At 39.4% G+C, this 26864-nt stretch overlaps 1 long non-coding RNA gene across 1 annotated transcript; it reads left to right on the top strand.

Annotated features, from left to right (window-relative positions):
* The first annotated feature begins 2423 nt into the window (after nucleotides 1-2423).
* LOC135212711 (uncharacterized) lies at nucleotides 2424-4291 on the top strand. Its single transcript, XR_010313970.1, has 2 exons — nucleotides 2424-2578; nucleotides 2680-4291. It is a non-coding gene; the product is annotated as an uncharacterized LOC135212711 (long non-coding RNA).
* The last annotated feature ends 22573 nt before the right edge of the window (nucleotides 4292-26864 follow it).

Genomic DNA, 26864 nt, shown 5'->3' with positions numbered 1-26864 from the left:
GATTGTATGCAAGGTTAGAACTGCCATTAGTATTTTTGTTGAAAGAAAACTCATGATTGCCGAGGCCAAATATGAACAAGTAAAAATTGCGCCGAAGTTTCATCGGCACCATCGAGTTTTCTGTACAGCGTATCATCAAGGGCACCAAAAATAGATTTATCTTTCGGCGGTCTCGGTATAATGCTGTATGAGCCACGGCCCATAAAACTCCCATCCCGCCTTGGTGGCCTGTGTTATTGCGTTGCCAGAAGCATTATCATGGCTAATTTTAACTTAAATAAAATAGGAACTACTGAGGTTAGAGGTATGTTTGATGATTGGAGGGTGGATGATCAACATACCAATTTGCTCCCCTCTAGCCTCTGTAGCTGTTAAGTTCTGAGGCTGACAGATAAAGTGCGGACGGACAGACAAAACCATCTGAATAGTGATCTTTTGCAGAAAACTAAAAAATGAGTGTCGAGGCCAAATATAAAAAAAAATTGAATCCTCACTGAATATCCATTTGATTTTTTTAGTATTGATGTTCCGTTTGAATTTCTCTGCAGACCCTTGGTAAATATTTGACACAGCTTCGACTAACTTTCGAGAGTAACCTATTTGTTTGTATCCTCACCTATGCATAAATGAACAGGCTTTCTTATATTTGTTAGGACCTGTTAATTTGTTGTATCAGCATCAGCTCTACTTATGAAGAATTCTTAAATTGGTCTTGAGTATCTCATTCTATACAGCTACGATCTAAAGATCACTGACGAAACCCAGGACGTTACATGTATCCTTCCTACCCTGTCCACCATGGGGATGGAAATGACAACGTTTTTGTTAACTTCTGTCCTCAAGTCTGTTTATATACATTATGTTCTCGCCTACGGAGAGTTGTGCCTCAAGTGCTCTCTTCCTTTGCTGTGTTACCTCACCTCGAAATCTAGTAAACTGGTGGAGGCTGTTCTTGGTGTGATTTGGTCATGGATGCTCTGATCGAGGCTAAACATTGCTGCTAGCACACTGATAGATTATCCTCTGTTGATTTGGAAGAGGGCAAGCGGATTATCCTTTGTTGATTTGGAAGAGGGCAAGCAGATTATCCTCTGTTGATTTGGAGGAGGGCAAGCAGATTATCCTTTGTTGATTTGGAAGAGGGCTAGCAGATTATCCTTTGTTGATTTGGAAGAGGGCAAGCAGATTATCCTCTGTTGATTTGGAAGAGGGCTAGCAGATTATCCTTTGTTGATTTGGAAGAGGGCTAGCAGATTATCCTTTGTTGATTTGGAAGAGGGCTAGCAGATTATCCTTTGTGGATTTTGGAAGAGGGCGCAAGCAAGATTATCCTCTGTTGATTTGGGAAGGAGGGCTAGCAGATTATCCTTTGTTGATTTTGGAAGGGGAGGCTAGCAGATTATCCTCTGTTGTGATTTGGAAGAGGGCTAGCCAGATTATCCTTTGTTGATTTGGAAGATGGGCAAAGCAGATTATACCTCTGGTTTGATTTGGAAGGGAGGGCTACGCAGACTTAGTCCTTTCTGGTTGCTTTTGGAATGGAAGGGAGGGCTAGCAGATTATCCTCCTGTTGATTTTGAAGAGGGCTAGCAGATTATCCTTTGTTGATTTGGAAGAGGGCTAGCAGATTATCCTCTGTTGATTTGGAAGAGTGCAAACAGATTATCGTTTGTTGATTTGGAAGAGGGTAAGCAGAGTATCCTCTGTTGATTTGAAAGAGTGCAAGCAGATTATCCTCATTTGATTTGGAAGAGGGCAAACAGATTATCCTCTGTTGATTTGAAAGAATGCAAGCAGATTATCCTCTGTTGATTTGGAAGAGGGCAAGCAGAGTATCCTCTGTGAAAAGGGCAAGCAGATTATCCTCTGTTGATTTGGAAGAGGGCAAACAGATTATCCTTTGTCGATTTGGAAGAGGGCAAGCAGAGTATCCTCTGTTGATTTGGAAGAGTGCAAGCAGATTATCCTTTTTTGATTGGGAAGAGGGGCAAACGATGATCCTCTGTTGAATTTAAGGGCAAGCAGGGATTATCCTCGTGAAATTGGAAGAGGCAAACAGATTATCCTTTGTCGATTTGGAAGAGGGCAAGCAGAGTATCCTCTGTTGATTTGGAAGAGTGCAAGCAGATTATCCTTTTTTGATTTGGAAGAGGGCAAACAGATTATCCTCTGTTGATTTGGAAGAGTGCAAGCAGATTATCCTTTGTTGATTTGGAAATCCTTTGTTGATTTGGAAATCCTTTGTTGATTTGGAAGAATGCAAGCAGATTATCCTCTGTTGATTTGGAAGAGGGTAAGCCAGATTCGTATTTGTTGATTTAGGAACGAAGGGCAAGGCCAGAATTATCCTTCTGTTCATTGGTTTGAGGGCAAGCAAGATGTCGTTTGTTGAATTTGGAAGGGAAGGGCAAGGCAGAATTATCCTCTGTTGATTTGGAAGAGGGCAAGCAGATTATCCTCTGTTGATTTGGAAGAGGGCAAGCAGATTATCTTCGGTTGATTTGGAAGAATGCAAGCAGATTATCCTCTTTTGATTTGGAAGATTGCAAGCAGATTATCCTCTGTTGATTTGGAAGAGGTCAAGCCAGGATTATTTCGTTGAATTTGGAAGAAGCAGCAGATTATCCTCTTTTGATTTGGAAGATTGCAAGCAGATTATCCTCTGTTGATTTGGAAGAGGTCAAGCAGATTATCGTCTGCTGATTTGGAAGAAGGCAAGCAGATTATCCTCTGTTGATTTGAAGATGCCAAGCGGATTATTATCCGTCTATAATCTCATTCCTTAGGATCACAACCAAAATAAGACTTACGTTTGGTGTGCACTTAATAACTGGTTTATGGGCTAAGTTCTTCAGTGATGCAGGGCCGGTCTTGTAATAGGCAAGGCTAGCAAATGCTAGGGGCGCCACGGATCTTGGGCGTGCAATATATATAAATGAAATACTAGCACTGCTGCAGCAACAACTGCGAATAATTAATTGTATTAATCTTCTAATGTATGATGAATAGTCTCGCCAAGAAATGTGCAGAATAGACAGGAACGAGAAGAAAATTAGAGTAATGAAGATTTATTGATAAAAACTGTAACAAATGCTGCAATTCGTATTAATAGATTTTCATTACCCTACATTTCAAGGGCTTCTTGTCTCATATTACCGTTATTATTAATAAATGATGCAATCTATGTTAAATTTTGCATATGCGATAATAAAATGCATATATCAGTTATGTTTGATTTTACACCTGCGTGTGTATCTCAATGCAAGAAACAAGCTCTATATTTTTAAGCTCTTATAAAGCCGCTGTGAACTCTTCATCAGACACCAGATAGGAAATCTGAGTAAAAATTATGGAACAGTCAGATATCAACCTTAGCAAGCCAGAAGAGCATTTCTTGAGCTGAGGAAATCTCTTCAGACTGTCCAGGTTCTGTCATTAAAGTCGTTGGAAGAATTGTGATTGAGTCATTGCATTATTTGCTCAGCAGTTTTGTTTGGTATACTTGGCGAAACTCAGTATAAGTAAAGTTTTGCAGTCAATCTCCATGTAGCTTGGCGTGGCTGTGGACTTTCTCATGAAGACTAGATATTCTCTTGTTTGCCACAGGAAACCTGTCCAGCGATGAATGTGGACTCACTGCTAAAACAAGCGAAATAGAGAAACAGAAAAAAGATTTCAGCCACGAGTGTGCGGATGAGCATATCAGTGATGCACATAAGAGAAAGGAGAATAATATTTCTATTGTGGTATTGGGCACTGCCATTTTCTTGCTTGTTGAAAGGTTTAAAACCTTGAGAGTCTAAAGACAGCAAGACCACTGCCAAACCCTCAGAAACACATTGACGCCCGAAGGACGCTGGAACTTAGATGGTAAGAATCTAACTATGTAGCTATAGATTTTCCGGATTTGCCTTCATGCAACACGCCACCCTTGGACCTCTTACCCTCTGGGCGGGAAAAGAGGCAGACTATTATATTTCTTAAAATATCCCTGCAAGAATACCTGCAGCGGGGAGGAGCTTTTCTATACCTAAGTTAAGAAAAACATACATGAGCTCTGCAGTGGTGCAAGAACTTACAGTGGACTGGTTACCGTTACAGTGAATCATGAAGTTTCCAGATAATACTGTAATTCATGAATTTGCTGCATAAGGTCAAGTCGAAGCACCTCATAATATGTATGAAAATATGAAGAGATTTGATCAAATTTCAAATAATTACTGTTTTATGTTGCTATTTTCATGATCTATTCTTGAACTTCGGATTATATCTTACAAAATAAACCTAGAATTTTACTGCCTTCGTTCATTAACCTGTTATGCCGTAAATGTTAATTGGCACCAATTTATTAAGAGGAACTGAAGCAAATTCATCACTGATTAAAAAATATAGGTTAAATAACCATGTGTGAAAAACCTTTTAATATTTTATATGTATTTATGATTCAATCAAAAATTGCATTCCATTTCCTTTGTAGACTAAGGCAATAATGCCATATAGTTGGCTTGGACCGGTCTAAATGTTTTGAACAAAACGAAAACCAGGTGATCAATTCTGTTTTCTTTTGCCCAACATCTTAGCAAGACCAAATCCTTGAAGTCCTTACTGCCATATTCCGCAAAGGATTGACTTTGCGGAAATCTTGGTTTACTGTGGACCATGATGAGATTTTACCGAAGATCCATAAGTTCAGTGATGAGCCAATGAGTTGAACGGCGATTTCAACTGCTCCCTGGTAGAATTAACTTACATTTTAAACAAAAGCTTGAGAAATTTTCATCTAACTTGCTCGATAAGAATGAATTTACATTTGGATCATCGTCATATAACAAATGGATAATTAGCAAATAGCAAAATGGAACATTGGAGCGACCACTCCATCCTTTTGTCTTCAGCCAATTTGTGTAACAACTCTTGTAATTGTCAGCTAATTCACGTGGTGGCTGATAATTGCCAAGTTAATTTTAAGCCATTCATTAGCAAGTTAACAGTTACTTCTCGTGTTAACTAAAAGTTTCATTCATTATACAAATGTAGGAATGCAGGTGTGTATACGTTGGGATGTATGTTCCTGTGAGAGATTTTTTCATGTTTTTTCCCTCAGGCATTCGTAAACTGGTCTTCGTAAGAAAAAGATTAGTCTTAGTCTGTTCCTCCAAGTAGTACCATTTATGCTTACCTGTTTTGTCATTTGACAAAATGTAATGTATGAAAATATCGTTTATATTTAATATTTTCCATGTATGCTATATAATGTTCTAATGTAGGTCTTTGAAAATTTGTTCGTCTCTGCTTGAAGAATTAAATACCTAATATCTACGGAAATTTAACAAACACTACATATATATTTATTATAATCACATATGTAAATAAAAGATTTTAATGTAAAAGCGTTTACTTACTTGCGCACAAATCATTTTTACCATTACTTGGATCAGATGACTTCCAGCTTCCATTTTCAAAAGTTCGGAGGTTTAGTAGCAAAATAGCTTTCGGAAGTAAAAGATATGCCAGCACTACTTTCAAGGGCACAGTATTTTGTGTGTGCAGTTTAAGAGGTATTTGTTTCCGGGTCAAGTTTGTTTTACAGTTTTATGCTTAATTTAAAACAGGCACCAAAAAAATTAAATAGAAGGGCAATTCTAGATTGATATATTGATGTGAAACTTTACCATGGCGTCACAACTTAGATCATCGATGCCGGGGCAATTCTAGAATATGTTTATTACATGGGCATTTACATTAGAAAGTTAGTGCAGTACAGTGCAACTGGTATAGTACTGCATGTGAGGGGGTCACAAACTAACGGGCCATTTACCATTCAATTGGTGTTTTCCTCAGACTTTCATGAAATGCCACATTGGTAGATGTTTTACTTGTATATTCAAGACTTGACTCATGGTTCTTTTGTACATCAGGATAACAATAAAACAAAATCCACAGTGAACTAACATATTGGTCACTTCAACATAGATAGGTAAAGATTTAATTATCCACAAAAGTGAAGCAATTATATCTGTTTTCGTCGATAGGGAAAGACTGTAAAGAGATATTTTGCAACATCTGGAAGTTTAATAAAATTGGACAAAGTAAATGACCACGCATGTTGTGTCATCATGTAGGTCTTCCTTATCAATGAAGGCATTTTTGCATCAACAGAATCCCTTTCATGGTATATCATATGAGAGCCTTTTTTCAACTTTTATTTTTATCATTTCCAAAACCAGTTATTATGATATTGATAATGAAGTTCTTATCATAATTGATATAAAACTGAATGTAGTGGACAATGCTGCAGCAGCAAACATCCACCTACCACCTGCGTGTGTTCGATGTGTTATCCTTATCACTAATGGTTGGAGATGAAGGAAACACCGAGATATCAAAAGTAGGTTCTTAATGTGTAAGTAAACAAAATCACAGAGGTGCAAATTATGTTCAAGCAAGGAATACAGAACGGTACTGTAATGGCGAAACATTACTGCCAGACGGGCGAGATTGTTTTAGATTACAGGATCTGTAAATAAAAACCCATGACCTGAGGTCATGGCATTAGGAGGGTCCTACGTGACCAAAGCAGATCTAGATTACGCTATGCGCTGTCTGCAGTAGCCTGATTTAGCTCTGAACATTATCAGCATTTATTATTAATGATAACTTTGCACAACAACTTCCATGGGAAGCGGTTGACCTGTTAACCTACGCCGGAAACTTGTAACTTCCGAGCCGGCGGACTACGTATGTTTTTATATGAATCGCTGAGATAGCTAATGTTCCGCTATCGACGCGTTGCTTTAGAATGGCAGTTCCGTGCCAACCTTCAAACATATCGGTCTTCCGACCGAGCTGCATCTCCTAGTATGGAGTTACAGAATAAAGTTGTTATATCTGTTCAACTTATCTGTTTGAATCATCTCCTTTAGTTAAGAAGAACCACTCTACTAAGATATCCCAAGGAGATGGGAGGAACAAGAAATACTTACGAATGACAGTCGTAAGGAGAACACAAAAAAAGTCTTTCGCAAAGCGAAGGGACTTAGATATACACATCGTACATGATACATATGAGAATGACATGCATTAGATACATAGGGAGGTATATAAATGGACATGAAATGTAAGACTGCGTTACAAATACATAAACGTTCATATATCGTACTGAATGTTTCTTTCATTTACCTACACCTCCCTCCCCTCTCATGCTCGTAGTACAATCTCGAGCGGACTCTTTCTCTGCGAGCCTTTGAGGACGACACAGGGACAATGGGGGAATATCATCTAAGGACTGCTCTTCTTGGTCCAAGCAATGGGCCACAGGGGAAAGAGGGGATGGGTCAACACTAGGGGGTGGCACTGGGCGAAGAAAACGACAGTTTGGCCATCAGACACGGCCACTAGGGAGACGAATTTTCTAATCCCTTGATCTGCCAAAACTCATGACTACCCCGACCTTGTCCCAGCCGGTAGGGGGTGGCATGCTGATCATAATGGGTCTTAACCTACTCAGTGAGGGCAGCAACACGGCTGTCACAGTCCTCGGTCTTGACCTGCCACTTCTGTAAAGGACTCTGGGTGTGCAGGGATGTATGAACTAAGAGGTAGGCCATATGTAAGTGTTTACATAATAAAAATATGGAATGTTAGTCCATATATATAAAAGACTAAAACTAAAGAGGTCAACCAGATTGCTTGCAGGAATGTGATCAGACTAGAGACGCTAAAGATGACGTATACAATAAGTATGTAGGCTAAGATAACATGCCGTCACCTGTAGTCATTCAATTGTTTATAAACCCTAGTCCAAGCTCCCTGCTTGAGACAACTACCGCGACCTATAATTCAAACGGCCTACGTGATCTGTAGCGTGTCTCATTTGATTGTGTGTTCGTATGTAACTATGTCATCTGATAGTATGTTCATATGTTCGAACTACTGTCTGTTCTTTCATAACTTGTAACAGAGATGGTAGACAGGCAGAATAGAGTTAGCTATCGTCATTAGAAGACCTGTATCTCTTTACCTAAGCTTTATCATGTAGAGAGAACAGAAGTAGCCATCATCATTGGCAGAAGCGATCAAGCTATCGTTATTAGAAGACTTGTACAATCATATCTGATCTTCAGCATGTAAAACTTCAGAAGAATATATATATTTTTATACTTCGTGTTTTCTACAAGAACCTCCTCACCATGAGTTTAACACATCGTCGTCATAAACAAGAAGATAATCCCGACTTCGTAAGTGATCTACAAACCCCAAGACACTCCATTGAAGATGGAAGTGCAATACCAACCGACTTAGCGTAAGATTATCGCAAGTCTAACATTACCTCATAGAGCGCCTTATCATACAAGGCAACAGCCCTAAAAGTGGTGGCAAGCGTACCAGAAGGACTCTACAACTTCTCCGAAGATAAAACAGAATAATAAATCATGAAGTCAACGACGACGAAATCAGCAGATTCTTCAAGCAACCTAGTATCATCGTTTAGTGAGCGACTTCAGAAAACAACAAGAACTTCACCGACGACGAAAAGCAAGAGATTCTTCAAGCAACTTAGTATCATCGTTTAGTGAATAACTTCAAGAAACAAAACCGACGTGTCTTTTTCCTACAGCAATGCAAGCTTCATCTCTCATTAGAATCATTCAAGAAAACATCGTTAGTGAGCGTTTCCGGCACTTCAAGAAACAAACCGAACGCGTCTGCAGCATCGGATCTTTCAAGGGCTCGAATCATCGAAACAACGCGCACAGGAGGAAACTGAAGCCAAACCAGGTCATCCGCTAAATAGAGAAGGAGGACCAAGGCCGTGTGTCGTTATCGGAACACCGTGACTTCCCACAAAAGCAAGCTAAGTACAATTTTTTATTCATTTGGAGTAACTTTGAGTGTTTCCTTTACAGGTCGAATTTCGTTATTCCTGTGGCTGAAGTTACGAGACATTCTTAATCTTACTTTTTTACAGAAATTATCTACATCATTGAGATTTCGCTACTGCGAGTTTTTATCTTTGAGTGTCTGTTTCCAGAAGTTCTACTGAAATATCATAATCATATACTATGTTAATTTTATCATTTTGGGTGATTATTAATCCCTTACGTAACAAATCATATTAAACAGTGAATATGCGTTTACGCAGTGGACGTCTGTATTTATACAGATGCATGGATAGGGTCGTTAAGCACCGTAGTGATTAGAAAACACGTGGAACACCCGTACAAATCTATATAAATTAGAGGTAACACTATTTCGGGTCATGACAATAAATGCTCCTTTGCAAAGTCCCGATCGCAGTTTTAGCCTTGAGTTTTTTGAGTTATATAAAATATCGAACCTCAATGACTCAACTTAACTTTAAAAATATGGCTGGATTGCAAGGAATAACATGTCTGTAAAAAACTTTCATCAGGCTAAATGCGCTGACCAGGATCCCTCACTATTTCAAATTTTAGCAAAGAATGAAGTACAAACAGTTAATATTGAATGCAGTAGTGATAACTTGTCTTATTAGTAATCGCTCAGTTCCTAATAGTTCGTCATTCATTGCTTTATACGTAACCAGCAACATAATGCTAAAAACACACAATACGTTGCCGATGGTAATAAAGAGAAGGATCCTAATTATTACAAAAAGAAATAGAAACAGTAGCCCGTTCAGAATCAAACAAGCAAACTCGGTGACTGTGTCACCTAGTCAAGCGGTCAAGATCAGTCAAAACTGCCGAAGTGTTCAAAGCATAGCAAATTCCACACAATAAGCGACTCTAGCAGAGTGGGGAAAAGCGATGTTGGATCATACATCCCAAATACCTTTTTAAAATTAAAAAGGAATTTCCCTATGCATCACACGACAGTATCAAGTAATCAGAGCAGGTTCTAGTAATTTTAATACATTAAGTTATAATAAATAGTGGTGGATTAAGCCCGACTGTGCGCGCCGTGAAATTAGAATATCTTGTGTTATTATTTTAGTACACGTAATATCCTGTATTTACGGACTCACCGTCTGTTGTTCGAACTTCCCTAATGAGAAGTCCGGATAAGCGAGCGCTTACAGATACCTCTATAGTTATAAAAAACATTGATCTAAGGGAATACAAAATATTATCTTACATCCTGCAAAATAAGGCGTGTTTATCAAAGGAAAATCCTATAAACCTTCAAACATATTAAAATTAGTTTGAACAAAAATGAGACAGTTAATCAAATAATAACTTATATAAAGGAACTATACATTTGTCTCATAAATCGTAACATTGTTCAAATGACCCAACAGAATTCTCCCACAACCGCAGTCGTAGTTTGCACGCAAAATCTCGAGAAGCATGCACCCTCGAATGTCTTATTGCGTGTAAAAAGACTTTGCTGGGAAATGAAATTTTAATCCTTCCCGATACTCTGAAATATAACGATTTCCGCGAACAAAGCCCTAGACACGGTTGACTAGCAGCAACAAGTTAAATCTAGTGATCCACAAACGTATACATATCGTGGATACGGAAGTTATAAATATCGTATTTTTTATTGTTGCTAATTTTTAATCCCGCCCAATCAGTCGTAGATGAATCTCTCATACTCTATCTAAAGTAATATCCGTAAAGTCATTCAAGCAGAGGTGATTCAGCAGAAATTTTTTTTTATCTTTTACCTGAATACCAGGAAGTTTCTCCACTGGCGAGTGATCTCTGGAAAAAACGGATGTAATTTAACACAAAACACGGTCTAAGGACAAACATAAAGCTATTTACGTACCTTCGTATAGATTCTCAATGAAATTTCAAAATAGAGATAAATGACGAAGTTGAAAAATGTTTGTAATAGGAGTCATTAGGAAATCAGATAAGCCCATATAATTTTTCCCTCAAATGTCATGCCATAAAAGATTGGACTTGGCGTATCTGCGTAGATTCTGTCGTTTAAACAAGGAAACGACTCCCGATAGTTTCCAGTGCGATGTACCGACGACATCTTATCTCTGTTAGGTTAGAATAAATTTTTTTCACCAACTTGGACTTACTTAAATGCTTTTACCAGATACCATTACCTAAGTGATTGTACCTCATACACCGTTTTCAGCACACTCAGGGGACATTATAAATTTTTACGTATGCCTCCGGCTTACGTTGCGCCCCAAATTACAATATAGTGTTTGGAGACTTTTAGGGGATAACCTACATGCCTATATGGATGATCTTGTAATCTTTTCTAATACCTTAGAAGTACATTCACATAAAGTAGAGCTAGTGCTACAGAGACAAGGACAAATAATCTCAGAGTAAAATATCTAAATGTGAGTTTTTTAAAACCGAACATGTTGATCTAGGTTTTATGTGTCTAGTCAAGGTCTTAAAGTAGTCCATGGTAAGGTGTCGGCTATTCATAACTTTCCGGTACTTATTAACGTAAAAGGGGGATACAGCACTTTTGCGCTTTAGTGGGTATTACAATCGTATGTAAATATGTAACTCTTCAATCATGACAGCTCCTTTAACAGATCTTACGAAGAATAGCGTAGATTTATTATGATCTAAAAAGCATCAACAGGCGTTCGATATCTTAAAAGCGGAATAATGCAGCTCACCTAACTTAAAAATCCCTGATTTAAATAAGGAAATTTTTTTTTTTTTTGCAACAGACGCCTCAGACCAAGGGTAAGAGGGTATTACTTCAGTAATATGATAAACAGTTCTTCCCTATAGCTTTTTATTCACGTAAACTAAAGCCCTCTGAAAGTAAATATGCAGTAATAGGCAAGGAAGGGCTAGGTATCTTTAACTCACTAGTACATTTTAAGTTCATAATCTATGGCAATCCTGATAAAGTCCTTACTGAACATGAGTCCTTTACCGAGTTTTTCAAAGGCTTTAATCACAGTCCAAAAGGAACTCGGTGACAAATGATCATTCAGGTCTTTGGAGCCAAGATAAGATATCTACCTGGGAAAGCAATTATCATAGCTGACGCATTATCCCGCAATCCCGCACCATACTGCAAAGAACCATTAATTAGACTAAAAAATATAGAAACATCCGTGCCTATTGTTAAAACCGTATCTAAACAAGAAAATTCCTTAACCCAAGAGATCGCGAGCATTGAATATCTGGGTTGGAGCGCAGAACTGTTACAAACTGAACGAAGCAAGAGTCAACAGCGATAAGCAAACAATAAACACTTCGAACGGAAACAGAGTCAGCAGCAATAAACACCAAACAATAAACACTTCGAACGGAAACAGGGTCAGTGGCTAAGCAAACAATAAAAACTTCGAGCAGAAACCCTAAAGCAAAAGTATATTTAAAGTATGTGTATCAGAATAATGTAATCAAATGTAATATTATATGTAGGTCCGTGACGAGGAAAACCCGAAGAACACAGCAGGTGACTAACGACCAGGTAGTAGTAATAATCTCTTTCATACCAATCGTCATAAACTGGTTGCATTCCGTCATCCAGGGTTCCCTACTATGTCACAGAAAGCCAAATCACTATTTTACTGGCCTACAATGCTTACAGATATAAAAAGCACATAACTAATTGTAACACGTGTCATGAAAACAAGGGATACACTAAGACACCTGTCAGTTTAGGGACCTATCCTGTGCCAAATCAATCCTTGAAAGAATATGCGTAGAATTATTAACAGAATTACGAGTCTGACAGAGGGAATAAACACTTCTTAGTGTTAATAGTTCCTTGACACGTTATATAGAATTAATAGCACTAAAAACAAACACCGCAATTGAGTGCGTTAGGAATATATATGAGTGCTAAATCAGTAAACATGGAATTAAACACATGATAATCTGACTCGGGTGGTGTACATCAATAATAATCTCCTTAACTCGTATGAATTCCGTTCCATTATGAAAACCAATACCATATTTTATCACCCAGTCAATCGGTTTGGTAGAATAAGAGATAAATAAAAAAGTGTCAATGTTTTACGAGTACAACTCGTGATATTGGATCCGAACTGGATTATAGCGGTTCTCGCGGTTTTAAATACCTTTATCATTCATATCTCGTATCTGTAGAAATGATACCGCAAGTAGCCTTATACAGTACGCTAGAACACTCTTCCACATATTCAAGCCAACCATTAATTTATCAAATATATATAAAAAAATATATAAATAAATAAATATAGATACAAGTGGAGTCAATATAATACACTCCGTAAGAAGTCGGAAGGGTTACAAATTATAATAAAAAAGGAATCACGATAAAATCAAATAAGCAAAACGTAACCATAGGTTAATTAAATATCCAAATATATATGCGTAAAGGTTTGAACTCAAACTTAACGCTTTAGTAATGACAAATAAGCTAAAAGTTCAAACACATATCAAAACCTACTGACATATTGTCTGTCCCGGTGATTTATATTCGTAGTCAAAAAATAAATAAATAAATAAATAAATAAATAAATAAAATAAAATAAAATAAAATAATAGAGATTTTAAAGTCAGGAAGTCTAGAAGTGAAAATGTTATCTATGGAATAATCCTATATGAATCTTACACAGGGCTAATAATATATATAGAATTTGTTTGGAAACCTTTTTCATTAGTTTGAATAAGGAATATTTAATTTAACATAATTACAATTATGCAGATTTCCAACATGAAACTAATATATTGTTCAATTTTGGTACTGTTTTTTTTTCAGACATTCTTCTCATGTGGGCCGAGTATTAAAAAACAAAAAATTTATCCTAAAGTCGTATCTCTTACAGCAAGTAACGTAACTCTTAAGCTGGTGACGACGTCATCAGTTCTAGAAGGTCTGTCGCGTTTGCCGTATCAGCATTGATTCCTTTAACCTCAAATATCTGCTTGCACAGGCTTCATCTCGCGCTTGCAAAGCAGATTGACTGGAGAAAGGAATGCTTAGCCCGAACTTCTCATGGGCAAGGCAGACGTGTCTATCCGTATGCGCAATGCAACTAAGGAGTTGCAATCATTTTAAAATTAATAAACAAAATAAGCAAATAGAATTTCTATAACAACAAAATGAATTAATTTTTTCTGAACCTCATAGACATTTAGAAGTATCAAGATATGTATATGAAATATTTACTTGCAACATTAGCCTATTACAATTCAAGTAAAACATTCATGGGAAAATGTCACATTTTCTTGAAAAACCCAAAGTTTATTTAGAAATTAGTTACATAGTGGGTTTTTTTCGTTGCATCTCCTACCTATTAATAAAGTTTTTAAAAATTAACCTCAGAGGATGCGCGCGAGAAAATTGAATATGAAACTTTTGTTAGGGCACATAGGATCAGATTTTATCACAACTTAATTTCAGTTAGCATAGAGAAATACAGAATCATGATTAATACTCTCTTTGACTCTTATGTTGCCTGGCAATCTTACAAATAGCTCCGTTTTCCACTTCTTTGTCTAGTAATTTACTACCAGTAATATCGAATTTTCTTTGGGATTCGTATTGATATCTGTTTATTTTTTATAATTATGGATATTTTTACAGTCATCATACCTGGATAGGTTCACTCATTGTTAATGCCATGGATAAAAAAGTTTGTACAGCTGACTCTTTTGAATTCCAAAGTATCAGCGAATTCATGTGGGTTAAGTCTGGTCTAAATGGCTCTCTTCCCTCCCCTGTATTTGGATGTCGTCTGAATTTACTTTGCCCTTGTGACAAGTATAATTTAACTTGCAGGCTGATTAATGGAACCTGGTTACAGTATCCTGCAGTACGAGAGTTTCACATCGCAACTTCAAAAAATCGTTCGTCGCAGCGGACGACTACAGTCAAGTAACAACCGCCTACAATGTGAAAGGAATTTCTTGGACTTCTTCGACCGACACCGCATCCCGTCGTTAATCTCGTTTTAATGCGGAATGCTCCTGCGGCTGTCGGAAATCGACTACAAAAGGGACATACTTCCGACAATTACGACCCGAAGGATATTCAACTCTACTTTGCTGGCGAAGGACTCGTGCTGGGGATGTTTTTTTTATTCATCGCGAACGTAATCGTGTAGCTTAGGATGCAGAGAATAAGTATGAGCGCAAAATAGAACGTTGGACCCGCCCAGGCAAATTTTCCCCTTGTGAAATTGGCCGTTTCATTTGGCTATAGGTGGTTGTCTGGAACTGTGTAATGGACGAAAAGTTGTTCGAACGCTAGTTAAAAGTGAAGTAGTATAACCTCGGTCATGTATCCTATATATATAAAGTATCATGTATCCTATATATAAATGATCATAAATAACAGAATCAAAATATATTTTTGCGTGTACGCACTAGGAATCTATATATAAATGATCATAAATAACAGAATCGAAATATATCTTTGCGTGTACGCAATAGGAATCTATTTAAAGTGCACATATTTTAATCATAATTATATGAATCCATATACATATGTATAAAAAAATCAGGTAGCCTATAATCAATCTGTTTCCTTTTATCTTACCAATATCTGCAGTTATATATGAGTTAGTATATGGATTAATGAATCAGATATATAACATTTAACATAAAATTCAACGAATCAATCAGCATAAACATTTATAATGTTATCAATTCATATATGAAATTTTTTATCAGTTAAAATATGATTTTTATCCTGTTAATCTTCATTCTATGCAATTGTCAGAGTACATTAGTATTTTCTGTAGCATATGTATCTTAATGAGATGAAGTGAAAAAAACTGTATCATTATATATCACGTGATCACTATTATTTACCAATATCATTGTTTTATATTTTATTACTTGAATCAATTCATGTACACAATGAATTTTTATTTACTTATATATATATATTCACATAGTGTCTGTATCACACTCCTATAAGTCAAATGCAAGTCAAGTTTGAGTAATATTCAGTAGTTGGTTTTGGTAGCTGACCGAGCTAATGTAAGTGTTTACATAATAAAAATATGGAATGTTAGTCCATATATATAAAAGACTAAAACTAAAGAGGTCAACCAGATTGCTTGCAGGAATGTGATCAGACTAGAGACGCTAAAGATGACGTATACAATAAGTATGTAGGCTAAGATAACATGCCGTCACCTGTAGTCATTCAATTGTTTATAAACCCTAGTCCAAGCTCCCTGCTTGAGACAACTACCGCGACCTATAATTCAAACGGACTACGTGATCTGTAGCGTGTCTCATTTGATTGTGTGTTCGTATGTAACTATGTCATCTGATAGTATGTTCATATGTTCGAACTACTGTCTGTTCTTTCATAACTTGTAACAGAGATGGTAGACAGGCAGAATAGAGTTAGCTATCGTCATTAGAAGACCTGTATCTCTTTACCTAAGCTTTATCATGTAGAGAGAACAGAAGTAGCCATCATCATTGGCAGAAGCGATCAAGCTATCGTTATTAGAAGACTTGTACAATCATATCTGATCTTCAGCATGTAAAACTTCAGAAGAATATATATATACTTCGTGTTTTCTACAAGAACCTCCTCACCATGAGTTTAACACATCGTCGTCATAAACAAGAAGATAATCCCGACTTCGTAAGTGATCTACAAACCCCAAGACACTCCATTGAAGATGGAAGTGCAATACCAACCGACTTAGCGTAAGATTATCGCAAGTCTAACATTACCTCATAGGGCGCCTTATCATACAAGGCAACAGCCCTAAAACATACAGGATCTGGGCAGGGGAGCAGCCTGTGAAGTTGGGAGTATTCCGAGGCTATAAGAGGCCTCGATCAGACCCTTCGCAATCAATGTTGCCAGAGGATACCCTTGTCAGGATGTGATTGACTTCACGGTGGCCTTGGCATGACTGTTTGATTGTGGATAATATGGGGAAGTCACCACATGTCGGACTCCCCATCGCTCCATGTAGTCATGGAACTCGTTGCTGGTGAACCATGGTCCTCCATCAGTCTTGAGGCAGAGAGGCACACCAACTTCCCAGAAGTAGCAGCAGGAGAGGCTGGGCTGTAGTGGCAATGTCAGGAGTGAACTCTTCCAATTGGTTGACTAGGCCCATGAATGATCTGAGGTCGGACATGTTACTGGAGTCATGAAATCCCTGATGGCACTGACTTTTTCTTGATCCGCCAAAATGCTCTTTCCTGAAAGCATGTATCCGCAGAACTTGAAGGTAGATGCATCAACTACAAACTTGTCTTTGTTGAGGGTAATCCCAAACTTGTGACACTTGGTGAGCATCTCATGGATACAGTAAAGATGTGACTGGTAATCCTCGTCATGGAGAAGGATGTCATCGATGACCTTCACACAGTTCTTGACTCCTTGAAGGGCCATATCGCCTCGCAGATAAAATACATCTCTGGTAACAGCAAAGCCTATCAGTCCTCTGCAGTGTTTGACCGACCGTACAATGTAATAAAAGTAGTCAAATGCTGATCCTCTTCAGCATGTTCCATTTGCCAGTACCCACAGAGGGCATCAGCTGTAGCAAAAAACCAAGCCTTCTGGTCCTCACTACAAATAGTGGTGAAGGGTGGGCTGGGCGGGAAACTTGGCTATTCATCTTGAAGAGGTCAACGGTGATGCATACTCCTGTGATGTTCTTAGTGACAACAACGAGAGGGTGACACCATTCCGAAGGGTCATCTCCAGCGGGCTTGATTATTCCCTGGGATACCATAGAGTCAAGCTCCTCCTTGACCTGGTCCCTGCAGGCAAGGGGAATCTGTCTTGGGGTGTGAATGGCGAAGGGCACAGCACCATCCTTGAGATGAATCCACATGGGAGAACCAACCATAGGCTTGAGAGGCGCTGACTTAAGTCTTCTTTAGAAACCAATACATCTGAAAATTCTTGGAGGAAATATTCCTTGGCATCCCAAGGCGATGTGGTGGCTGAAATAGGTAGTTCGTTGCATGTATTGACATATCTAATTTCAGCAATGGGCTTAGGAAAATTTGCAGATATTTTTTCCAACTTTTGACAATGTGCAAAAGACAGAAGCGGAGTCTGGATGTTCTCATGGACATGAATCCTAGCAGAAAAAGACTGCTTGCCTAAGGTGAGAGTAGCTGAAACACACCAAGAGCAGGCGCCATTTTGGACCCATCCGCAGTAAACGTTGTAATCGGCAGAGGAGGTAGAAGGCTGCTCCTGGAAATGCCTAAACTCTCTAGGTGTTGCTGGTCAATAACAGTGACATCAGCACCTGTGTCTGGTAACATCTGTAGACGAGAGTTAATGTCGCCATATGACAGAGAGACACAGATGGGTTGGGGTGTCTTGGGGGCTGTGGAAGGAGGGTATCCTAAACGACGACAGCTGTTCTGACGTGCATGTTGGGTCTTGCTGGAGTTGGCATGGGCAGCACTGGTGCTTGGAGATCCATCCTGATGGTTCTTCTTCTCTCTGCAACACTGGTTCTTCTTCTTCTCTCTGCAACACTTATCAAAGTGGCTAATGCGGTGGCAAAGGCGGCACTGGTCTTTGCTGGCACAGCATTTAATTGTCCTGGACCAATAACCAAGGCAGGCAAAGCTTTTGCAGGGCACTCATTAGGGCCATGCTGTCGAGGGCGGGACTGGCATAAAGTAGCAGGTGCCAAATTCGATTTTGAAGGTAAGGTCTCACTTGCCCTTTTCTTTTTACCCATTTTGTAGGCAGAAACAGCACACAACTGATTAGGTGGGGCTTCCTGACTGTGTAAATGAAGAATTCATCTCGTGCAACAACATGGAGAAAGTCAGCTTCATCCAAACCATTAAGAAATGAACCACAAAACCATGCATGGTCTTCTCTCTGTTACTGAGTGATGTTGGGCTTGCTGATAACATGAATGGCTTGATACCAGATCTGTTCAACTCACGATATACAGCACTAGAACTTCTCTTCTTTCCCCTTTTTGTTTCTAGTTCACGTGCCAATTTAAGTAAATACTTTCTTGGTCTACCCACTGCCTCAGCTATGTGACTCCTGAGAAAGGACTTCAGGCCTTCTAAGATTCTCACTCTTTTCACAATGACAGTCTTATGGATTTTTATTCCAGTTTCTTTTAACAAAGGACTCATCTCTTTTAATGTATTTAACTATCTAGGAATGTGAAATGAAGGATGCGCCAGCATCCCTGGCCTCTCGGAAGGTTCTTAGCTGCTTCATATGACCGACAAGTTGTAACGACATCTTGTAATGAGGAGGCAGTGCCAAAGGAGATTATTTTCTGCACTAACTCTGCATCTTGAATGCCCATCAAAATTATCATTTTCAACTGGGTCTCCTCGCATGCAGCTGCATTCCCATACGTAAAAATATGCAATAGATTCTTCCATCAGTTTGCAACTAAGCAATTCCCTGTGGCAAAGAACTTCATTGCGTAAACCCTTTATGTGAGACTGCAGGGCATCCAACACTTCGTCCACAGACTTATCTGTGGAAGGTGGGATTTGTAACATGTGCTCCAATACACATTGAGTTTCAAGGGCTAAGCACATCTGCAACTGGATCATTTATTTCTCCCTAGGAAACTTGAAAAGATCCACAATAATGGCATAATCATTCCACCAGCATATCCATTCCCTAAACATTTGGAATGTTGCATCAGCTTTAAGCGGGGGCGGCATTTGCCCAGTCGCTTTTAGAGGTGGGCAAAGAGAAGGTTGATTGGAGGAAGTACCCATCTCTGTACCTGGTATGGGGCTTTCTGAGTGGAAAGGTTGGGCAGACGAGAGCGCCTGGATAAGGGCTGTAAATCTTGCATTTTCCTCATCTCTGCGCATATTTTCCTCCCTTCCGCGTAACTCCTCTTGTGTTCTTCTGTCTTCTTCACATCTTTCTTTTATTCTTTCTTCATCTTCACGACATCTTTTCTTCATACCAGCAAGATTTTTCTAAGAACTTGATAAACTGAAGGAAATCTGCCACAGTTGGTTGAGTGGAGGGGAGGGGCTAATATTGAGGGTGAAGGAGTGGTGGATAAGGGGAGGAGGGTGGTGTCATCCTGGCGAACTCCTCTCCTACGGTGTTACCTCTGCGGGCATACGCTCCCACACTACTGGCATCTAGCAATCCTTGGTCAGTGGTGTCTTTTGGCTGGCTGATAAATTCTTCTAGCTCATCCATTACGTGTAATATAAATGAATGACACATATTAATTCCTCTTTTTAAAACAAAAGTTTAAATAAAAGTTATTGGATCAGCAAGGAGTGTGTACATGTGTATGCGCGTGTCGGCTTTGCATAGCCATAGCGACAGATGGACAGTCAGTAACCTGGAAGCAATGATGGGAACCGGATGTATGGGTATCCGCTCTCACTGAGGGCAGCAGAAAGGGTTTTGCATGTCATGAAAGTTTAGGGGAAATGCACAAATAGACACAAGAACAGCAAGACACTTTGCGCAACATTTCACTCATTAACCAATGATCACTATACACTTGCAGCACAATAAATCCACAATAACACGCTGGGCGAAGGCAGCAAACAGATGATAGCATCGATGATTAATGGCGACGGAAGATGTGCTTGCAGAAAATTCTTCTTGAAAAGTAAGTTCTTAATTTCTAAGTGAAGTAAACAAAATCACAGAGGTGCAAATTATGTGCAAGCAAGGAATACAGAGGGTGTCGTACTGGCGAAACATTACTGCCAGACAGGGGAGATTTGGTCATTACATATCGTACATGATACATATGAGAATAACATACAGTAAATACATAGGGAGGTATATAAATGGACATGAATTATAAGAATGCAATACATACACATAAACGTTCATATATCATACTGAATGTTTCTTACATTTACCTACACCACCCTTCAGAGCCGAGACCATTTTCAGGTCTGAGAAGATCTCCTTCCTGCAGAGCCAGTACCATCCTTGAAGCGCCTCAGTGGCGTGGTTGATATGGTGTTGTCGTGCCACCTCGGTGGCCGCATGTTCGCATCTTGGGCATTCCACTGAGGGGTGAGAGAATGTATTTCTGGTGATAGAAGTTCACTCTTGACGTGGTTCGGAAGTCACGTAAAGCCGCTGGTCCCGTTGCTGAATAACCACTGGTTCCATGCAACTTAAAAACACCATACAAACAAAACAAACAATAGCATCCTTGAGTTCCTGCCAGGTGACATCTTAAACTGATCGCAGAATGGCTCATTGACCAAAAGACAACCATCACCTATGAAATGCTGAAGGTCCAACTAATGTCGTCTTTCAGCATACTACCCACTCTCAGAGATATGAAATTCCTAGACAATGTAGGGACAGCAATAGGAGACCAGCAACTGTCACACATCTAAAAGCCTCTATGGTGGCTAGTTACGATCCTCACCACAGACCTTGTGAGAGAGGTCCTGTTTACAAAATTACCCCACCAAACTGTCACAGCCATTCCCAACACATCAATCATGGACCTCGATGATTTCCTGAAAATAGTCTAAGCTTCCATCTGGCCCACAAGTCGACATAGCCACAGCAGCAAACTGACAGAGACGGACAGCAATCCAGATATCAAAGCTCCAGGTGGAAAAACAAACCAAAATACAAACCCAAAACAGAAGAATGTCCTAAAGAGATTTGTTTCTGCCACTGGAGATTTGGGAGTGAAGCCCGAAAGTTTGAAGATGATTGCCACATGTCAAAAAACTTGCAAAAGGGTCACCCGACAAAATAAACGACACCGGTGGGCAGACTGCTTGCCTCCTAAGAGAGACAGCTCTTGCTTTCCCTCTCTTTCTTCCAGGCACAGGCAAAAAGACGACATGTTTTTTCATCATAGGTGAGACATCAAATGTGGAGTTCTTGGTCGACACTGGCGCATTCAAATCATTTGTGCCAGCCAAACCGCACAACACCTCAATCCAACCCCCAGCACCCTACAGGTTTCCACTGCCAGCAGAACCCCACTGAAAATATACAGGAAAAGGACTATGAAACTGTTGTATAACTGGACATTTGTCACAGTAGACATAACAATTGCACTTCTATGAGCAGACTTCCTAAAAGCACAAGACATGATGATAGACATAGCAAAACAGCAGCTGATCCCACAACCCACCCCCATAGCACCATTCACACTGACTTCAGCATCAGAGATAAGTTGCCTCCTCCAAGATTTCCCAGAGGTATTTAAGGACAACCTGCAGCATGACCTGACCAAACCCACAAAGCACCACATAGTCACTAAAGGACTCCCAGTGCACAATAAAATGAATAAACGGCATTCTCCACACAATGGCTGAGGTAATATAAAGGATAGTAATCATAATACTGGTAATAACAATAATAATATTGGAGAGAAAAAAAAATGTATTGAGAGTTATAGTAATTAGTGCACAGATTATATAAATTAAATTTCAGCTAGAGACCTAAGGTGTTACAGTAGTCAGGTCCAGAGGGCTACATACGAAAATTGAATGTAGAATAACTTTAACTTGATTGTATTCACAGTAATAATGAAAAATTAAATATCAACAATAAATATAATAATAATATAATGATAATAACAGATTCAGCATGTGACACCTTGCCAATACAGATATTAAGTCCTTTCCCACAATTAACATAATCTTCTTGCTTCACTTCTTAGGATGCTTTGTATGAGTGAATTGCTGCTGTTTCTCACTCTAGTTAACAGATTGGACATTGTTCACCTTACAGTCTTCAAGTTGTTCAGGGGGTTTTGCATGAACATCTGTGTGGTGGATTGATAGCAAGGAGTGTTTGTGTGGCGTCTCAAAATGTCATTGTGCACAACAGTGATACGTCTCATGGCCTTTCAGGTATAGTTCATCCAGAGGGAACACCCATAAATACTGTAGCAATACAAGCGGAAGAGCACCAGTTTCACGTCTCGGTGACAGAAGGCAAACCTCCTTGCAATCATGTTGCCAGTTGCTCATCGTTTATGACGCTTCTGGGTCTCGGTTTCGTTGTATAGGATATCAAATTCCTCTGCATATTGGCGGCAAGTGCCCGATGAGTCACTGGAGACCTTGCACTGAAGGGGAAATCAGAACCAAATCATCGGCGTAACAGAGGTTGTTTATAGTTGTTTCGTTGACAGTGTATCTGATTGGGAGTGAGTTCAGTTTGACATTCAAGGTATCTGTGTACATATGAAACAGATATGGGGAGAGAATGCCCCCTTGCCGAAGCCTGTTTAGAGAGCCGAAGGTGTAATATAATACATTACCCCATTTGACACAGAATTGCTGTGTGAAGAACCAGCTATATAAAATGCCAATTGAATATAGAGGTGTGCCTCTTTTATGCAGCTTCAGGTAGTTCACTCTGTCAAATGCTTTTCTCAAATCCACAAAACAAAGGGAAACAGGAGAGGCTGATGATAGGTAATAGTTCAGCAATTCTTTCAGTATGTAGATGCATGTGTCAGTTGAGTGGTTTCCTTTAAATCCAAAGGGTTGTCAGTGGTGTGTAGAAAGGGGAGAAGTCTCACTAGAAGAACCAACTCGTGTATCTTTGATGCAATTGTTATAATTGCAATCGGCTGGTAGTTGCCAGGTTCAGCTGCATCCTTCAGCTTGTTTTTAATCAATGGTATCAAGTGAACTATGAGTAGGGAGTCTGGAAGAAACTGGTGAATTATGCACGCATTGAATAGGGCAGCTAGTAAAATGTAAATTATCGGATGGCAGAATTTGAAAGCCTCTGTAGGAAGACCATCACAACTGGGCGATTTATTATTAGGAAGGCTGTTTATGATGTTACCTGGCATAATACAATCTGCAAAATGAAATTGAATGTTATCAGTAAGGAGGTTATCTACATCCCTTCGGGAATCTTGATCAATTATGCAATTCAAGATATTGTTGAAGTGATTTCCCCGAATACTTGTGATAGCCTCGTCACCAACTGCTTCCCCTACTCTCTGTGATAGCTTTTTAGTTTTGGGATTTAAGGACTGGATATCTTTCCAAAGACAAGGATAATCACTGGATTCTAAGTTTCTAGACATTGCATCAGCTCTTAGTTGTTTTTCATTTAACCTGCAGTGTTTAAGAGAAAGTTTGAACTGCACTCTCGCCTGTCTCATAGAAATGTAGAGTGTCCTTCCCTTGGGCTACCATTTTGCCTCCACAGTAAAAACATTTCTTGTGATATGTATACAGATCTTTAACCAAGTTATTCCAACCAGGTATATTAAGAGAATTATCTTGCCGAAATCTAAAGGCAGACCTGTCCGAAGCAAGCATAGCAGCAATAATGTTCTAATAGGATTCACTCAGATCCGTCTTGTGGTGGTCATTTCTACAATTCCTTTACCATATAGGTCCCTCACCCTAACAACAGACATGAGTAGCACAGCAATGGGTACAGTACTCGAACAAGACACAGACAATGGCCGTCGCCTGTTGGCATTCTTCAGCAAGAAGTTATCGCCAACAGAATAAAAGTACTTCATGTTTGGCCAAGAGTTATTGGCACCACAGAGCCATCTTCCATTTCCAACATGTGCTGGAAGCACAACAATTCGTGATGCAGATGGACCACCAATTGCTGGTACAAGCTTTCACCAAAAGCTGAGATGGGGTCAGCAAGACAGCAGTGCCACCTATCATCGATAGCAGAACATTCTTGCACTATCAGATACTTAAAGGGCTCTTCCAACAACATGGCAGATGCCCTTCCCCGAAACTCCATCAACATCCTCCAGATCAGGATATCATACCCCAAAATAGCAGTGACCTGTCCATCAGTGATGGAAAGATGACCATCGCCTGCACAATGAGTACCAGATGCCCTCACCCATACCTACCGTTGGGAAAGAAAGCCTTTAACCTGACTCACAACCGGTCCGACTCATCAGGCAGATCCACTGACCAAACCTTGTCAGAGTGATACGTTTGGTGGAGAATGAAAGCGTACATCAGAAAGTGGGCAAGAGAAGCCTCCCAAGCCAAACATAAAAAATATGAGGCACACAGAGACAGGGATAGGAGAGTTCCAGACAACTGGCCCACATCCACAACATCATGGGACGCCTGCCATTCTCCTAGGGGTACAGGTACCTCTTGCCTCTTCACGATCATTGACAGGAACACCAGATGGCCAGAAGCAATACCAGTAAGGCAGCAGAGAGTTGTGTGAAAGCACTATTAGACTGGGTCAGCAGGCATTGAGTACCATAATACAGAACAAGCGACAGAGAAGCTAACTTCACCACCACAATATGGGGCTCCCTTGCCACCAGCCTCAGGACAAAACTCATTCACACAACAGCATACAACCCAGAAGCAAATGTCATGGAGAAGGGGCTGCATAGCTCCCTCAAATCAGCACCCGCCACCAGGTGTCGACACATTGCCAGCAGAAGCACTCTACGGCCAAGTGTTGACAATACCAGCAGATGTTTTTCAAGACACGACAGAGTCCGCGACTCTTCCAGATGTCTGTAGAGTATTGGAAAACATCATACCGGCGAAGACATCAGACATCATAGCAAGAAAAGAATATGTCCCCGAAGACTTTAAAACAGCGAAGTATTCATTCATAAGAATACAAGCCCCCCACCTCTCCAGCCTACTCGGGACCACACTGCATATTACAGCACAGAGAGAAAGCATATAAACTGACAGCGTGCAGGAAAATCACCTGGGTCTCCACTGACAGATTAAAACGAGCTTATATCCCAGACTACGACCTACTCCCATAGACTTTTGGGGTGGGGGGTGGGCAGGGGGATACTGTGAGGTCCAGAGCTGTTGACGGACCCTCAGGCCACCCTCGCTTCAAAACTAATCTAGACACACCAAGACTCAGAAAACACAGATCCGGCACTCCCGATTCAAGGGATCTCTTTTTAATTTTTAAGAATATACCTTACGTCCTTGTCAGTAATCTAATTACTATTGTATGTAAATCATTACAAGCTTTCCAACCATATGTATTTGGAACCTCATCCTAATTTGTATATAGATGTGAGAAAACACATCTGACTATTTATAGACTTCCCTCTGTTTTCCTCTAATGCCAAATTCCACTTTTCCCCTCGCAAGAGTTCTTGACCTGTCACAGATTTTGTGTCAATAAATCAGAATAGCTTGAACCTGTCTCTTACTCGCCGCCTCCGTATAAGATACATATTCTAAAAGTCAGCTGCTTAACCTTTTTGAATGCTTGTTTGTTTACTCACTTTTATATTCACATGTATTAGAAGTTTTTTTAATATTAATTGGCATTAATTGGGTTATTTCTGATACTGGAACTAGTGGCTCTGGATTAATAACTATTTAGTTTATGAAAAATTCGATACAGTTCCTTATCGTTTCGTCCACTACAGGAACCTGGGTTAGTTTCATTTTATATCATTTAGTGCTTTGAAATATTCTTTCTAAAATAACAGATATTCCTTGTGTTGAGCAAAGAGCTCGTGCGTTATCTAACAAATATTACTTTATGGTTACTTTTGCTTCACAGTATAGTGATTGATTTGAAATATTAGGATATTCATAGAAATAGAAACTCATCAGTCATTTAATTTGTTTAATTAGCAAAGAAATTAAAGAAGATCCCTGGCATAAAGTACCAATGGCTCATCAATCTTTAGATAATGAATGTGTAGACAATGGAATGCATTATACTATTACACAAAGACAAAAGATAAAAAAAAATGACACATTAAAGCTAAAAGAGAGAGAATATACATTATAATGTTTAGGGATCATGATTGATAACACATTCATATAAAACTAAGCAAATGACCATCATAGTATAAATCAGAGTAACAAAATCACTAACGGCATCAACGAAGGAAACCAGTGAGATCCTGGTTTCCTTCGTTGATACTTACTAAGATTCAATATGTAACCGGAAGCTCTTGGGAAGGATTCCCCCCTTCAGATTCCTTCCAGGCCTTAACTTCATTTGTTGCCTCCCCGGGACAGTTTAGAAACTATGAG

This window comes from Macrobrachium nipponense, chromosome 41 (genome assembly GCF_015104395.2).
Source record: "Macrobrachium nipponense isolate FS-2020 chromosome 41, ASM1510439v2, whole genome shotgun sequence".
In the NCBI taxonomy this organism is placed as follows: domain Eukaryota; kingdom Metazoa; phylum Arthropoda; class Malacostraca; order Decapoda; family Palaemonidae; genus Macrobrachium; species Macrobrachium nipponense.
The sequence above is the reverse complement of the archived record's forward strand: the minus strand, read 5'-3'. Positions and strand labels throughout refer to the sequence as shown.